The sequence below is a fragment of the Temnothorax americanus genome, unplaced genomic scaffold (assembly GCF_048541705.1).
Source record: "Temnothorax americanus isolate GAGA-0224 unplaced genomic scaffold, ASM4854170v1 Scaffold6, whole genome shotgun sequence".
Classification (NCBI taxonomy): Eukaryota; Metazoa; Arthropoda; class Insecta; order Hymenoptera; family Formicidae; genus Temnothorax; species Temnothorax americanus.
Window position 1 is genome coordinate 2,647,478 of NW_027509751.1, and position 16,111 is coordinate 2,663,588.

A 16,111-nucleotide genomic window follows, 5' to 3' on the forward strand; every position below is an offset into this window, starting at 1 on the left:
AAAAATATATTTTAATCGTATATGACAAATATTAAACTAAACGATCGCGGACCAATGTTTAATCGATGATATTAGAGTGGTAGACATTCGCCCGCGATCGTATCTTTGATTTATGAAAAAAGTTAGGCGTTCTGCGATTTATAACGTCGCGTATGTATAAATCGATTTAAGGGCCGAGCGATTTGCATGAGCTCCGTATAATATTTTCGGTTCGACGCGAGCAAAATTACACAGGAAGGGAAATTAAATGGCACGAAATGCGGAAACGCGGGAGTAATCTTTAAGATCCACGTGGCGCACCGCCGCCGCCGTTCCGTACCGGATGGAATTTTATTTTATTGACGCGCGCACAGCTCTGGCAGCAGGCTGCCTTCGGTGCCACATGGTCCCGTTATTAACGTGAAATGCAAACGAGCCCTTCGTTGCGTCCAAGAAACGGCCGCACGGATGACTCGCTATAATTTTTCGCGCGAAACTGCATCGCCAAATGCCGTCGAGTTTTAACGTATACGTAATTGCGCCGCCGGGAAATCCGGCCGCGAGCCACCCCGTTCGGTTTCGCGACAAATCGCGCGATGCATTTTGTGAACGATAAAAAGGTGCGCGCTAAATAACAAATTCGTAACTATCGCGTTCAATTTAATTGCAACATAAATCTGCTCGTAATTTTTATGTCGACTGGATAATTGTTTAAGTTCGTGACGAAGTATGTAGAAAATAGAGAGAAATGCAAGCCCGATATAACAAAAAGTTTCTATATAACAAAGTGATAAAAAAATTTTTAATTCTAAAATTTTTAACAGAAAAAAGATAATTAACTTGTCACTTCCGCTTAACGATTGATTTCGATTTGGAGGATTTCAGATTACGCAGTTATAAAACGATCAATTTCGACTTAATCTAATTACAAATTATCTAATTACAGAGAAACAATAAAAAAAAATTCTGTTCTGATACTACCCATGATTACTGTCGGGCAATAAAAACGTCAACAGCCCATATTCTGGTCACGTAACAACGCTCTCCGATTCTTCTATGGTCGTTCATCAATCAATCCACCCTCCCTGTGTTTCGCGCGGACGATGGAAAAAAGGTTGCGCTACGCAGTTTCGGCGGATTTACGCACGGAACAATTCGCGGTCGCGACGTGTCGGTCTTTATTGTAACAGATGGTCACCATAATTTTAATTGACGCCTTCTTCCGTTGTTACAGTTGTCCGTGAATCGCTCGCCGCATATGCGCAAGTGTTATTTGCGATCCTCTGTCATACCCCATGGCATATATCACTATTACTACGTTTACGCGAGCGTTACTTCTGTAGTATAACTTACGATAATTCACTCGTTTACGCGGAGTAAATTATCGTAAGTTACTATACAAAATTCTGTTTACGCGAAAAAAAATCCCGTTTACGCGAAGGAATTATCGTAAGTTACCACAGAAGTAACGATCGCGTAAACGTAGTATATGATAGGAGCGAATAGAATCCGCCCAATTGATTGATGAAGTATTAATATTAAAAGTATTTGAAAGACTTAAGTATACTTTAATTGTAATATTATATAATATTATATGTATACGCGTTGCAATTTATTAATTTACATTATCACCAAAAAGAGTAACGTGACTTAAAAAAATATATTATAAATAATATTCACATAATTTTTTTTGTGATAAATGTAGATTTGTAAATTAATAACTTTGCGTATTCTAAGTATGAAAGAAGAACAGAGAATTTTGTAAATTACCTGTTTGATAAAATTAAAAGCGTCGTTTTTAACCATCCGTAGACGAAGCTATCAAATGACAAAACATCGCCATACATGTATTTATCAAAATTATATTTCGTACGCGAATATGAATCTCGCAGCAACGACAGACACATTTCTAGTACCAATTAAATAAAACATTACAAAGATGCGAACAAACTGAACAAAGACAATCATATAATATAAAACATCGCTTCATACGGTTTTGTATATTATTTGTAAAAAAGAAATTAATGTGATATCTTAAAGAATCGCGTGAGTACCTAATTCGGTTGCGGAATCCAGTCAAAGCCGCGCTTTAAAACGTAAAACATTCCTCTAACCAGCAGCATCTCGCTTAATTGCCCGAACGCTCGAAATAATTTGATTTTCACCATTTGTTTGTGTAAAAGGATATTTATTTTTCCTTTGTTTATAACCGTCATCCAGAACTGTTTGTTACACAAGACTTCGGTTAAATGTGGATTGCAATTAAAAGTCGGTTATTGTGAGACAACATTGCAGTATAATGTTGATTGTACTCGCGTACAATCGATTATATTTACAAAATAACACGTTCAAATTAAGTTTGTGAGCTTTTAAAGAAACTTTTGAAGAAGATCGGATCTCGCAATGCTTCGGATTCCTCATTTCATAAATTGGCAGAATTTGACAAGGTGAAAATGGAGTCGAAGTAGAAACCGGGCGGAAACGGCAGGATCAATTGTGCGTGCACGTCCACGGATGCCGCGAGCGTTTTCGCAGATAATTATATCCGCCGACATTGCGCAAGACGCGTAACGTCGAGAATGCAATTAACTCGGATGTCACCTGCGATCGATCGCCAACCGAGAGGTGGTCCCTCTCCATCAGTCTCTCCCTCGGTGCCCTCCCCCGCGTGTCGTTAAGGTGAGCTTTGGCCCCGACTTGCCGGAGACGCGCGTCTCCGGCAATTCGTTAAGACGCTTAGTTAAGCAAACAAGAGCGGTGCCGCGGCGAAGTGATATACGTGCCGCGGCAGAAAATCCGCGGCTCTGCCGCCCGTAATTGCGCGCAGCTGTGGTTACGCGCGCGCGGATGTAAAAGCCTTCGCGTCTCGCGCGCGCGCGCGCGCGCGCGCGAATTGCATTACCACGCGAAACGCGAGGCCGCCAGACATCTCGCCTGGACATATTAGAGGCGCGAGCCACCCCCCGACTTTTTTTCCATTCTTTGTTCCCTCCCCCTCCCCCTGCAACCTGCCGACGCAACGATCAATTCTCGGACTTTTTAAAAGAACCCAAGGGGGCGGATATGGGGGGAATGCCGCGGCAGACTGCAAATAACGTCGGCGTACCGAATTAATTTTATTAATTATACTTGCAATCAATGTAATTATAAACGGCATTTATTGTCGCGAATAATATTACAATGACTGTAGGCAGTATTTAATTAATCGTTATGTTATTATATAATTGCAACGATTGCTCATAATAAGCAAGAACGTACAGCCCTATACCCAATATTTCCCTCGATTCTCCAACCGTGCCGTTTGCGAATTTCGAAATAAAACGAAAGACCCACCGGGGATGACGACGACTCTATCAAACGTTTCGCTAAATTCGCTCCCACTTTCAACAGCGGCGCAAGAAAGGAGAAAAAAGTGCCGGACAGGCCAGCGCACAGCCGATGGGGAAAAAGCGGCGTGGATGAAAGGGGACGGGAGAAAGATAGATAGATAAATAGATAGATAGATTTATTCCGTTCCGACCGAAGCGAAAGGGAAAAAAAAGAATCAGTTACAAAGCAGGGACATTATTTATTAAAAATAAGATAATTTATTGATTGTTTCATTTTACTCTTATTCTTTTGTAAAACTTTCGTTATTTTAAATCATATCACGCGTGTATATTATCGTACAGAATTCTTTATCATATAATTTTATTTTATAATATAAAAACCCTCCATTGCATACATAAAAAAATACATTTAAAAAAATCACGATAGAATTGATATAATAAGATATCAAATACTTTTACTTCGCCAGTGAGTAGTGAAATTACAAAAATCCTTTGCTGCGACCAAACTGACTAATATTTATTTAACAAGCACAACGCGTTTTTCAACCGAGATATTCCGGTCCTTCTCAAGTGCGTACAATAAATTAACGCTTGCAAAACACTTCATTATACACAATGTGGCAGCAATGAGTCTACGAACTAAAATACAAAAAAAAGTAAAATAATAAATTAACAAACTAAAATGACGTACACAAAAAGAGTAAACTCAGATATAATAAGAAATATAAATTAACCCAAGTAAAATGTTCCTATCCTAACGCGAACCGGAAGCATTCTACGTGACATGACGTTGGTGGACATCCTCGGGGAACGTCCCGTGTGAAGAATCCGCGTGAGAGAAAGAGAAAGAGAAACGAAACGAAGGGAGGGGGGTGAAGGAAATCGGGTGGCAGGCGAATAATCGTGGATCGATCGCGGCCACATTTCGGCGGAGACGGCTTCGGCGTCTCTCGCGGGGCTTATGTTTATACATATGTCCCGCACATGGTACGGTGCCCCCGAAGAGAGGAGGCGGCCGCGGCGGCGCGGCGGGTGGAGACGTACTCTGAAATTTCCAATATTAGAACGGCCAGGCGAGAGGCAGGCCAGATGTCTACCGTATACTGACTGCCGAGAGCGCGCAGCGACGTGTGCGTTTAGCATGGTTTCATTACAAAAATGTCACGCACAGAGCCCGCGCCGCGCTCTCGCGCCGTCGACCTCTCGACGATGTGCGTTCGTTCGCTTCTCTCTTTCGCTTCCCTCGATCTCTCGTTCTCCGTTGCCCGTCGTCATCGCGGAGCTGTCGACCTGATCTTGGAACAGCGAAGCCAGCAGCCGCCGCCAATTAACGCGCGGTTCAGTAGAACCGCCCGCGTGAGATCCTTGATGAGATCATCGGCCGCGGTCAAAGGGTGTGGGATCTTTGGGACGATCGCGTGCGAATGACGACCCATCGCGCTCGGTGTCTGCCAGTTTTTTTTTTTTTTTTTTTTTTCATCCCGTTGGCGTCAGTTCGCGCACTTGCGTGATAAATACGTTTAAACTTGTGCGCTCGATATATGTGACGATTAATTTTTAATTAATAGGGATCAAAATAAATCGCGCTGTCCAGGGTGGATACGACTTTCATCCATCAGCGATCTTCAATTCCTACTTTTGTTCTTGAAAGAATGCATGTCGATCGACTTCACGAATTACGAAATTCCCGACAAACGAAGAAAGAACAAAAGAAAGAAAGAGAAAGAGAGAGAAAGAGAGAGAAAGAGAGAAAGAGTAAAACGAACAAAACGGTAAATATTTCGCTCTTTGGAGTCGACGTGAAACCGTTACATCGTTAATGGTATCGAAGCTTTACCTCGCGAAGGTTCTGCTTGGTTTCATTACAAAGATGTCATGCGCAGGTACGTCGCAGTTATACCCGCTTTTGACGTCCCGCCCGCGTTGTACACACACTTGGCGTTAAACCGGAACGGCCACGGTGCGCCGGGAAAATTATGAAATGCTAAAACGAAAACAAATTTCGCCAGCGCCGAATATTGTTCCGATATTTGCAATTAACTCTTTTATTTTGCGCGCGCGCGCGCGATACACACGCGCGTTCCCCAGCGAGCGATAATATTTCCCGTGATCAAAAATATCGCTAACTTTTCCCGCGCTGCACCAACCTAATCCCGGCGAGCGAGAGAGAGAGAGAGAGAGAGAGAGAGAGAAAGAGAAAAAAATCAGCGCTTTCAATTAACGAAGTGATTTGTCCCATTTACCCGGGTGTATCGGGTTAGCGGGGCACAAACGCGTTAAATGAACGAACTTTTTCCGCAAGACTAACGAGAGGATAATCGAGGGCGTCGTCATCGCGTGCGCGGATAATTAATCACCACGCTGGTCCATCAACATTCGTCACCCTCTCTACACAGTTTTATCTTTTAAATAGTCTGTCACGCGGATAAGGCGGATCCATGACTGATGTCGGTCCGGGGGATTACATGCAGTGTTAGTCGAATACAAAAGTCGCGCGGGATATACCACAAGTTCGTAATCAGATATAAATCTCGCTTTAGAACAACCCTCGGAACACTTGAACGAAGAAAATGTTGGATTTTAGTTAACGTACTATCACCGAAAAATAGAAAAGACACGCGAGTATTTTTCTTTCGGGGCAGAATAATATATTATATAGTTGGTTGAACCATGTCATCCAATATTAGCAATAACAGTCAACAAATTGCGGGGCGCATGTAATTGCACGTCATTTCTCGCTGATAATTAAGCCCAAATTTTGACAATTTCGGTTTCGTAGCCGTCACAGCCATGCCAGAGAATTATCATAAATACAATTTCGCGGCTTCGTGCGTGTGCATATAATAACGCAAATTTTATTATTAACTTTTAATGTATTTTTAATTAAAGAAATTTGTAATTCAAAAAGAACGAACTATTCTTAATATCGATTTTTTACATTCTGCGAGACTTGTTTCGTATATTAATTATATTTCTAAATTACTCTGGAGTACATATGTAATTCAAAGAATCATATTTCGAATCTTATTTTAAAGTAAGAGAATTTAAGGATTCAGAAACAATGGGATCTAACTGTGGCTTTCCCTAAAATGTATAATTGCGGAATATATTTTATGCAATATTCAAAATTTTATCGGTGGTTCTCGTGTTCTTAGTGTCCATCCAGGTAACTGACGCAACAAAATCGATCGATCGACACTTAATATATATCCACAGAAATAACGGACGGCGTTCGCAGGTGTGCCGATGGTACGGACGGTTCGTCAGTGTCAGCGAAAATTGTCGGACACGTGGTTAACTATACGGGGGCTGTTGAACGTTTTGGTGCGCGAATAGGGTAGCAATAACAGTATACACCGATACAATTGCTCGCGCACTTCTACAGGCCACTGAGGTATATGAATCTATTTCGCCGTTGCGCATGCTGCAACCGACCTCGATGGCACGTGCTATTCGATCATCTGCGGATTGTCGCCAATAAAATTTTCTGTAGCTGCAATTTTCAATTTAACCCTTATGTCAATACCCGGAATGTGCGACGTTGTTCAATACCCGGGTACCCACCTGTGTATATATGGGTAAAATTTTTAATGTTTGCATGAAAATTTCTTTATAACCGCCCGGATCGTCGCTATATTTGAACTTTCTACTATCAAAATATGCAATAAACTTTTTTTTTCAATATCCGGAAGTAAAAAATTATTGTCTTGAAGTTTACCTACTTGATTCTAATACCAATCAGGGTAGGTACCCGGGTATCCACTTTTAAGAATATGTTTTATTATAGTTATTGACTAAATTAATTTATAAATAATTGTTTTGTATTAATTTACCATTCCTATAACCATATTAATTTATTTATAACTCCTCTCGCTTTTTAATTCTTAATTAGACTCTCCGCTTTCTCCGATAATTTTCTTTTTGATAATTATACCGCCGTAAAATGTAATTAAATGCGTGTAACTCTTCTATACAGTTTTTCAGTGTAATGCCTTTTAGGACACGTAACAAATTTTACTGTTATTCGCGGAGTCTAAAGCTCCTCGATGCAACGTTCATCAGTCCGCGGAACTTATATGTGCCACGGTTAACGCGCGCTAATTACATGTTAAAAAGAAAAGGCATCTCCCGGACGCGGGTACCGCGGTGATGCGAGCTAACGTAACGCAACGCAACACAACGCAACCGGAGATACCAGGGAGAGACCGGAAGGTACCCGGCGAGAGAGACCAAAAGAGCGAGCAGAGGTCGAGTCTCTCTCTCCGCTCCGGCCGTAATTCTTGATTCTCTTTGAAGCGCGGAAGCTGCCCGCAACACCTGACTGACTCGACGGACGCGTATATGGCAGGTCGAGCGGAGCAGCAGCGGCAGACAGAGCTCGCTGGGGGTGAGGTGGGTGAGGGGCGAGACGACGGGCAAAAGCGGAAAGCAACCACCATGCAGGGTGAACCGTGGGTGAGTGAGAGACAGAGGGCAAGAGAGAGAGAAAGAGAGAAAGAGAGAGAGAGAGAGAGAGAGAGAGAGAGAGAGAGAGAGAGAGAGAGAGAGAGAGAACGGGAGCGCGAGGAAGTGGAAGAAAGGCAGAAAGAGAAAGATTAATAATATAGGAAAGCCAAAGCCACGCCGCAGCCCCTGACAAGCTTTCCTCCGCCTCTCTTCTGTTGCCAACAGTTAATCGATATAATACTTCGGTATAACACGCCGCACCGACGAGCATACGTGCACGCGCGCGTACGCGTTTCCTTGCCGCACGCGTGTACATATCGCGAGCCTCTGGAATACAGGGTACCTGCACATCAGCAGCGCGCTTCGTGAACGGCGCTCCTGTTTAACGAGCTCGACCTGCCGCGTCTTGCCGCGCTGTGGGCGCGACGATTCTTTCCTTTCTAATTAATGATTTATCAGAATGAGATTCAGAAGTACCCGAGTAGATTTCAATTTCAGCTTGATTTGACAAAAATATCTCTGTTAAGCACGGCAGATATTGAATGAAATTTAAAAAAACGCACGAATAGATTTCAATTTTAGCTTGATTTGGCGAAAATATATATCTCTCTCTGTTAAGCATGGCACATATAGGTTTTTATAACTTAGACTAATTATAAAGTTCTTTATGGACTTCTTTAATTCAATCTTTGATTTATATTATAATAAATATAAAATAAAAATTTAATTCGATCATGACTACGTTATTCAGCAAAATTGTCGTTGCAAGATACTGTTGCAGCTTATAATTGATATATCATAATTATTACTATATAATATGATATTGGCGTCATTCCTTTGGTAAGATACGTATTTATCTCGACGATATTTTCTATCGAATCGATGCGCAATAGTTTAACGTTTAATTGTCGGAGGTTTATAAGTTGCTCGGGGTTACGCGATTTATACGCTGTAAGTGACGGCGTATACATCGAGGGAACGGCGGATGCATGCCGAGGGATGCACGCGCGCGGGGGATGAGAGCGTATAAAGATCGACAAGCGCGGTTCGCGCGAACATTGCGGAAACACGCGGCGGGTACGACGTCGTAGCGCGCTTCCGCCACGGTTAATCGTGACGTGCGCTATACGCCGCCGGGGAACCGATTATTGGCAAACACCGTGCGAAAGGGTGCACCTGACGGGGGTTTTCGTCGCGCTGCGTCGGTCCTTATCTCCGTGCTCCCGTGCTCGAAGAAAACTCGAAGTTCCCTCCGGTAGTCTTTGCCCCGCGGCGATTCATCCACCTCTCTCGTCTACGGCATTACATACGTACTCTTTGCGCTTCGATGGCTTGATTCTCTGGTGTTTGGCACGATAAGTTCTCCCGGTGATATATATATATATATATATATATATATATATATATATATATATATTCATGCCTGGCGGGTATTACGAGCGATTACTTCTTACGCTTCGTCCAATTTCGTCGATAAAACGAAAATTTTTAACGTTAAATAATGATGATACTCAGAGAGAAGACATTCTTTAGTTTAAAAATCTTTTTGTTAAATCTCTTCCCAACAACAACTATTTAATTTAATTTAATTTTCTTACATTGTATACACAAAAAAAAGATTAGCTATACTATAGTTTTAGGGGCACCTAATATTTTTGCTGCGAGAGCTATATTTTTTGCAGCCAGAGCTATAATTTAGCAATAATAGCGAAACTTTTAGCTCTCGCTGCAAAAAATGTTAAGGGTTCCTATTTTTGCTATAGTAGCTAATCCTTTTTTTCTTCGTGCGTATCGTAAGTAATTCAGAGATTTTTAGACGCTCGAAATTATATATTTTTATATTTATTATAAAATTCGATGTATATTCTATTTCCAGATATGGAATAACAAATACTCAGGTATAACATGTCCAGAAAGGATTAACAAAATCCGTGATTTTCTACTGTGTGTGTGTGTGTATAAAAAACGATGCCATACCTCGCGCTACAGTCACACATATCGAATGGTTGAATACAGCAGAAAAGGTCAAAACATGGCATTTCTCATTGATAACGGAATCGATACAGGAGTCATGCACGGGCAGTTCTTTTGGTAAAAATTGCGGTATAATCGTAATGTTGCAGCGTCGACTAAAATGACAGCAGCTTTGTGCGGCACGCGATTTCCTAGTTACCAATGTTCCCGGCATTACGGGAAGCCCATAGCTTTGTAACGCGAACTTTACAGACATACGGGCACGTGCGATTATGTGTCTCTTTTTTTTGTATTTATTTTAATATTCAAATTCGCGTACCGTGGAGTTATACACGCGGTTCTTCAGACGCTCCGTATATAATCAAGCAATCCTTTCTCGTGTCATAAAAATACCGTCGCGCGAATTAATGTCCACAGTGCACATACTGTCGCATGCCAGCCATTTTCAATATCGTCTCATGTATGTGTGAAATCTAAAGAAAGCATGTGCGAGAGCAACTTATTTTATAAACATAATACTAACATCACGGGTACAACTTTCTCTTTTATCTAATAAAATTACGTTGTATCTCTCTTTTACAAAAAATAAATAATTTTCGATTATCGGGATGTGACAATCAAGATAAATTTCTTCTTGTAAAAACGTACAGAAGTAAATAAATTAAAAAAATTTTTATATGCCATGAATTTAAAAATTATTGCCTTTAAATATGCGAAGATGTCACACATCGAGTACTCTTTCCTCTGTGAAGATTCTCGCTGTGCAGCAATTATCGCAAGCGCTAGAAAAAATTGCCCGAAAGGGTTCGAATGACACATATAACTATAGCGGATTCTCACCTCCTGCCTGATCGATGTTCACGCAGCGTGCCAGATTAAAACCGCAAAAAAAAATCCAGGAAAGGCGGCGGGCTGTCGATCAGTCGTCACAGTTCCGCGATCGCGGGCTTTCACGAGCGCCGTAGGTGCTCTCGCGAGCGAGCGTCGACGATACGCTTCATCATGCGTAAATGCGCTCTTCTCCGCGCTCCGATTTTCGGTGCCGGTCGAGAGATAAGCGCGCGTGCGCGCGCGCCCCGCGTGTTAAATCCCGCGAATTAATTACAAGAAAAAGACAATTCTAAGAACGAGAAGAAAATATCGAAATATCGAGAGACAGAAGGGAAATTTCAAAACGTGCGAAAACAAAGTTGATCTTCGGAACGCGCAAAGATAGGGGGGGAGGGAGGGAAAGAATTCTAACACAAAATCAGAAGTGAAGCCTTTCGTGGACGCTTAAATCGCGAACGAAGATCTCGAGGGGTGTCGACGGGACGCAACGACGAAGAGCCGAGCCGAATCCCGAAGCTGCGACAGAGCGACGCGAACGTGCGCGACGCACGGACGGCAGTCAGCGGCCAACTGAGAGTCTCGCTGGAGAACCGAAAGGACGACGCCGGGCAGCCAGGCAGCCGCCAGCCGGTGGTGGCGAGGAGGTGAAATCCATCACGCAACCTCCAGCCGGCCTTAACCCGCGACGCTTCTTTCGCCAAACACTGGATGATCATGATATCCAGCATCGGCGCGATGATTTCCGAGGATCGTATAACACTGATGGAAACAATTCGCGAGGCACCTGGCGGAATTATTTCAGGTCGTTTACACGCCTATATGTGCCGCGAACCCGGCACGGCCCCACGCGATGTGCAATGCGGATTCCGCGGATTACGCGATTGAAACGATCCAGCAGGTTTCGATAACATACCGGAGAAAGGCTATAAGAAACTTCTGGAAACTTATATTTAAAAGAACGATTTCATAAGGCGAGAATTCCTAGGTTCTTCTCTATTGCGTTCCCCGTTTTTCCTCAAAATCTTTGCTTGTGGTGAAATAGAGCTTTTTTTTTTAAATACAGCGTTTATCTTTACATATTTGAAAGTCAATCCTATAAGCAAACGCATTTTAAAACTCATATCTTTGTTTTTTTTTATAATAAATATTAATATTTGTGTAAATAATACTTCTATCGAATAATAATGAATATTTTTAGGTATTTGAAAGTTAATCCTACAAACAGATGCAATTTCAAACACTTATCTCTATTTTTTAATAATAAATATTAATATTTGCGTAAATAATACTTCTGTCGAATAATAATGAACAATATATTGCAATATGTTACAATATATTACATATATTTCAGTATTTTGCGATTTTTCGACTATTAATAACATCATTCGAGATCACACTGTCTTATTGTAAAACATGAAAAAGATTCTCAGGGGCTCTTTGATAATTTTCGAGGCCGATCCAGGACCGCGATCGATGCGGAATCATTTCGGATTGCGATGTTTCTCGCGCGACGAGGTGCGAGACGGGGCCGAAATGTAGGCGCGCGCACGTTCCTACACGCGATATTGTAAACGGGCCAGTGTGCTCCTGACGTGTCGATATATTCCCGCGAAGAAAGGCTCTGCCGCTGAAGCTGAGAAATAGCTTGGCCTCCCGTACCCTCGCACCACATCCCGACGCCGGGGAAAGGGGGGGGAGAGTGCGCAGCCCTCACCTCACCTCGGGCACTTTGAATCCTGCGCCGCTACGCCGCTACTCCTTTGCCGCTTCGCTCGCTTTCAGCGACGCGCGACATCGATCACCGCTGTGCACCGAAATCTCTGCGCACGATCATAAAAGTTGGAAAAACTGCACACTGCACGCGCAAATCGGCGTAGTCGCGTTAGACAATACTGATGTAATTTATATGTAAAAGTAGCGCGCGTAAAAAGTACGACTGTTCCCTTATAAATCAACGCGCAGGACACTGCAGGGATTTCTGTAAGGCGATACAACGTCGAATCGATTGTTCTGAAAAGGGTTTATATTAAAAATATGTACAGAGTTTGTGTGTCTGGTCACGCTCAATAATAATGTGTTTAAAATGTGTTTCTTCTCAAGTTATAAGGGACCGAAAGTAAACATTTATTTTTTTATAAGTTAGTGTTTTCGTATGTAGAAATATTATATTAACTTGAGAACTTTATATTGTGTGGAGATTACTTAGATATAACGGACATATTTCTCCTAATTATACATTTTATATGTTATATGTCAGATGTTACAGAGTGTTGAAATATGAGAAGAAAAACTCAAGTGGCAAAAAAACTTTGGGCGGGCAACGACATTTCTCGTCGTTCTCTCACATCTTGAGCAGGGACCGTCCGTCTCGATTTTGAGCGGATCGTCGTGTACGCGAGAGTACCGACCTGTGACCGATTTCCAAACTCGGGCGCTGACAAGGAATGCTCGTCGACCCACAATCGCGCCAGCTGTCTTTCTGGAGGACGCAGAAGACGCGCCACCGACCATCCGAGGTTCAGCATTGATCGATGGATCGCGCCGGGTTTCTCGAAACCATCCATCCGTCGCGGCGTCGTGTCGCGTCGCTTGGAGTTAGTTCGCGATTTGCAAGACGATTCGAACGTTTTAATATTGTGCAGGTAATACAGCGTTCTAAGAGGGTGCATATATTAGAAATAATGGAGATTGTATTTGAAACTAATGTATTTCTCCCCAAGTTACAAAGTAAACCTTCTCTTTTATAATTTAGCTTTCATATAGAAACGTGGGAGAAACGTAATTGTCGGGTGAAGTACGAAAACGGTCTATCTCCGATTTCGATGAAACTTTGTAAAAAAAAAAACTTTATTTCGATTTAAGATGAAAGTCTTTAAAGGGATTTTTGGCGACTTCTGTGACAAAGCAATTTTTCAAGATAAAATCATCAAAAGTATGGGAAGATTTTAACAATTCTGTAGGATGTTATAAATTGTTATATAAATTACCATTATATATATTATAAACACTTCTCCTCACTTTACTTTAAACACGTAATCCTTCTGTTCAAGTCAATAATCATGCTTTAAGAGTTTTCATGTTGATTCAAAAAGCATTGAAAACATGTTTCACATGGGATTCCAACTTTTCATGCGAAGCGAGGTCCATCATTGTACGATTCGGGTTTTCAACTTTCCAACGCGAATCGAGGTCCACCCCGCCCACCCTTGCCGCAGGGGTGGTACCTCTTCTCCCGGCGTACATGTGTACTGTCTATACACACATATCAATAAATTACTTTCCTTCGCACTGATACAAACTGTTATACTTCTTAAACTTTTTTGTTAATAACTTTTTAATAAATAACGAACGACAGCTCTAAAACCTTTAGAAGGTTACTCTGAAGAGAGTGTTCTCTATAATATATGTCAAGGTTAAGGTAGCGGGAAGTTACTCCCCTAAACTAAATAATTACCACACTTACTATTCTCTTTACTATTTTATCTAAAAAAATGGCTTTCTTGTAGAAGTCGCCAAAATTCGCTTTAAGGGCTTACATTTTAACTCAAAACGAAGCTTTTTATATAAAATTTTATCGAAATCGGAGGTGGACAGTTTTCAAAATTTTACTTTAATTGTCTCACGTTCAATTTCGAATGCATTATGTTTACTTGAGAATTTAACGAGTCGCTTTCTAGAACCTCATTAGCGCTGTAACAACGTTCGATACGGAAAGGAAAGAATTAATTTCAGATCCCGTTTTAGGATATACCTCGGTTATCCGAGAGCTTGTTTCCAGTCCAAGCCTGTCGCGTTCGGATTTAACGTCTCCGAATGCATGGACACGTGCGTGCACTCGTGCCTCGTTGCTCAGGATGACACGTGTGTACATGCTGAGATTGCAGCCGGTGTGGACGCGCGCGTTTATCGGCACAAATTCGCGCGCGCACACCACGTCGCCGACCCATTATACGTATTATTAGCACTCCGTCACGCCACCCTGTCATCGCCACGCACACACACTCGTGGCGGCGCGTATACGCGCACTGACGCGAGATCCCGGGATCCCCGTCTGCACGCGATCGGATGCCAGGACGTCGGAGCTTTTCCTCGAGCGGCGTCGTCTTCGTCAAAGACCGATATCCGACAAAGTACGCGCATCTATATATATATTAATTAAAAAAGAAAAATATATACTCAAATATATGATGTTTGAAGTAAGGGTGCATGATATCCCGGACCACCTCGCGCGTAGGGCCGAAAGGGTTGGTCGCGGTTACGGGGGCGCGGCGGCAAAACAAACAACAAGAATCGTGCTCGCTCGAGCTCGTAGTCACCGTGAATGACGAAGCGGGGCTGCAGGGCACGTCGCCGGTAATTGGACGGTGAGTAATTTATCGAGCCGCTTCAGGTATGACGCGCCGCGAGTTTCGACGTCGAATTAGCGCGGGCGCTCGGATAGGAATTAGTCGGCGAAGCAATCTAAGTTTCCCTCGTCGGCCGGCGCGGCGGCCGGGAGCTGCGCGAACGGCAAATCATTCGACCTGACGCAGACGTTACGTACAAAGTCTTCGCCCCTCTCTGATGCGAAGTATTCGCCGCGTAAATCCTCCGCGCGTGCGATCACCGAGTTTACGCCGATTGTGTGGCCTCGGTAAACTGAAAGCGGTGAACTCGATCGATTCTCGTGCGTCGACATTGATATCAAAAAATCCTGCCGTTTGCTGCCACAACTTTCAAAGACAATATTTCATTTACGTTCGCAGTTTGTTTTGAAATTCGTACATTTGAATACGTAAAATCTGTCAAAGAACGTAATTATCAATTTTTCAAAGTGAATTAGTCTTTAATTTAAAATAGCTAATTGCTGAATAATTAATTCAAAGTTGCGATAAGAAGTTTTATAAATAAATTATTTTTATTGTTTCGTGAAATAATTGTGTAAATTATGTAAGCTGGGATATAACGTAAGCTTTGACGATAAATTTGTTTAAATACCATTTCTTTTTGCATATTGCAAACAATGTTGCAACAATATGCTGTGATAATATAATCAAACGATATTAAGAACGAAACTTCCAAAAATACCAAGTACTACCAGTAAAATTTAATCGATATCAGCAAATCCGACATGAGATAATGTTAGCCGAAATTGAAAAAATCTTATGTTAAGTGGCATTGAGAATTAACGCTTTTTCCGTAAAGTTCTTGAAAACTGTTTAATTACAACTTAATATTTTTCAGCAAAATGACGAACATACTTTAAACAGAAATCAATATTAAAATTCCGAATAAATTAGACTTGACGTGACGTAATGGCAAGGCAATAATCCATGATAATTTAAACTGTTTCTAAAATTCACTTTATGCAAAGCTTGGAGAAAAGGGTACACTTTCATAATTTTTTAATATAATTTTTTAAACAGTTATACTTGCAACGGTTTTTTTTTTATATGATATAGATCTCACAGCTGTTAATTCAATTCATTTCAATCTTAAAATCAGTTACAAATATATCATTGTTCTTGAGTTCTAAAAAAGCAATTTTTACCTTGCACTTGCACGTCGAATTT

At 41.8% G+C, this 16,111-nt stretch overlaps 1 protein-coding gene across 4 annotated transcripts in view; it reads right to left on the reverse strand.

The window, feature by feature from the left end:
- Nvy (CBFA2/RUNX1 partner transcriptional co-repressor nervy) overlaps positions 1-16,111 on the reverse strand; it is a 52,215-nt gene that overhangs the window by 26,376 nt on the left and 9,728 nt on the right. Inside the window, exon 1 of one of the 4 annotated variants that reach the window (XM_077419895.1) lies at positions 10,569-11,117. The exons of the other annotated variants lie outside the window; for them this stretch is intronic. The gene's annotated coding sequence lies outside the window, so the exon portion shown is untranslated. Of the gene's footprint in view, positions 1-10,568; positions 11,118-16,111 lie in introns of those variants that run through there. 4 annotated transcript variants of the gene reach the window in all.